We start from the raw sequence: 2,356 nt of genomic DNA, 5'->3' as shown, positions 1-2,356 counted from the left end.
TTAACTTGGATGTATTTTAACGGCAAATAAAGAAATCGTCGATATCTCAACCCATTTTCGTTTTATTCAAAAAAAAATGTGAGCGCTATTAATGACAAATCCTTTACTAAAGATCATGAATTTTAAAAAATCATAATATACATTGTATGTAATGATTGAATTAAACTTAAGTATCTTAAAACGAATACTTTATTGAAATAGAACTGATTAATCCACAGTCAAACAGTTCCCATATTGACTCTTTGTAGATTTGACACAAGAAGAAAACTCGCTCCCAATAGCATGATTGTTCTGTTAAAGAAGAACTCTTTTACTTCGAAAAAAAAGGTAGGCCATCCAATTTCTGAGGAATTTCTTGACAATGTTTTTTGACTTCCTAGAACACAGCCCCTCACATTTCGAAAGTGTATTGTTTAAAATTAAATAATGAGCCTTAAAAAATATATATATTTAATTTCCGTCTCTATTTTTTAACTAATGAAATTAGCAATTTTTCGCACGTTACTCGCTATTTTTCTTTTTATGCTACTTTTGTTTACAATATTAATATACTTTAGTCTAATTAATGTACGAGTGCCAATACATTTTCTATAACTTCATATTCTTCCTTAAGATACTTTTCCACAATTATGTTGATGAGTCGATCCATCATATATGGTTCGGTATCAAAAAAAAATCCCATATAACTTAATGAAATCCTTCTCTATTTTTTGCAAAATTCCAAAAAAGATTCTGATGGTTGAAACAGTCCCCCTTTGATAAATTTTTTAAGCCATGGACTTTGAGGAACTTGGATGCTGGAAGTATTACACCCCAGAGTGGGACATTTTTAATGAAACAATTTGGTCATAATACCAATAACATAAATAAATCCTTCATCTTCACAGATTTTAAGAAAGATGTAAATCATTGGGTGGTTGTTCTATTGTATTTTCATCATTATTTATATCTTCCTCCATCTCACATTTAATGATTTGATAATAAATTGTATCATCAAAGTCAAAATAAAATTCTATATTATCTTCTGAATCTGCTTTGCTCAAAATAGTACCTAAAGGAGATGCAAGATTAGTATATATACATTAGTACATTGATGATACAACAACCTGTAATTTGTAGAAACATAGAAACAAAACATTGGTCCCCTTCAGATCTGACGGGAGCATTCTTAACAACCATTTTTGTGAGAAACTTATAACAAGTATCTAAAATCGATCCATGGCCTCTACCACATTAGGAAATGAGACTGGGTTCGTCCAATAAATCTTATTCTTAAAAAAAATTCAAGACAATAACCCACTGACTCTTTTATAGAAAAGAATTCACTAGCACTACAGTCCTAAGGACCAATAAGACGGTCCTAAGATTGGACTAGAACAAATAAATAAGGATAAACACAAACATACCCTTTACATCCATAAATTTTTGGGGACTAAAAATTGTCAAGCTGCTCTAAGAGATGATTCAAAAGCTAATGTATCAAATTAGATTCGCCTGGAGTTAATTGGTAAAGGATTTTTTTTATATGAAAATTTTTAACAAATTAGTATTTTTTTAATTTAATTTTGATATTTGAATATACTATTTATATTTATTATATATCTTAACTTTTCTTGAAATAATCAAAAAGCAAAATGAGCTAGTATTTCTCCAATTACGTCATTGTTTACAACTATTGGATTTGATATATTTTTTATTATTTAGTATTAATTAAATTACTCAAGGGAAAGAGCAGACAGACAAGAATTTTTTAGATGGATTTTCTCCTACACTAATCATCCGATTTAAATAAAAGCTAATGTCAAATAAAAGCTAAAAAAATAAAAATATTAGCTCATCATTAATTATATTTTCCAAATTTGGCAGTATTACTACATCTTGTGATCATCCCTCTTTATTGTTGATTCTTAATTACCTCTAAACTCTCCAGACACCCGACTTGTCCAGGTTTAAGTAGTTTACAATCTCAACATTGACACTTCCAGCGTGGATTTTAATAGCGACACTCTGCCTTTCCCACGATTGTGGGATAAATACTTCTTTGATCGACACCAAACAACTCTGTCTAGCCGCCAAAACAACAAACAACTTCGTACCTCCATTTTTGAAGCTGCTGCAGGTGCTCAAATTTGGTTGTTAACCAACTGCCTCACGCTGGATGCTTCTCACCTACCTCTTGCGCCGTCTAATAACACTATCTAACAAAATCACACTTATATATGCACAAGAAGAGCATATAATCAAGTTAGTGCAGTTTGATCTTCTGATTTCAAATATGCCCTTATTTTTCCTCTCATAGCCTCATGGCCTTTAGATAAAGGCCATAATTTTTTTATCATTTTTGAGTATTTTTAAG

General features: G+C 30.5%; 1 long non-coding RNA gene across 1 annotated transcript; it reads right to left on the bottom strand.

The window, feature by feature from the left end:
- Positions 1-720: 720 nt before the first annotated feature.
- LOC139907651 (uncharacterized) lies at positions 721-1,521 on the bottom strand. Its single transcript, XR_011784377.1, has 3 exons — positions 1,407-1,521; positions 1,107-1,271; positions 721-1,051 (listed from the first exon to the last, which is right to left on the bottom strand). It is a non-coding gene; the product is annotated as an uncharacterized lncRNA (long non-coding RNA).
- Positions 1,522-2,356: the final 835 nt, after the last annotated feature.

This window comes from Lepeophtheirus salmonis, chromosome 2, assembly GCF_016086655.4.
Source record: "Lepeophtheirus salmonis chromosome 2, UVic_Lsal_1.4, whole genome shotgun sequence".
NCBI classification, from domain to species: domain Eukaryota; kingdom Metazoa; phylum Arthropoda; class Copepoda; order Siphonostomatoida; family Caligidae; genus Lepeophtheirus; species Lepeophtheirus salmonis.
The sequence above is the reverse complement of the archived record's forward strand: the minus strand, read 5'-3'. Positions and strand labels throughout refer to the sequence as shown.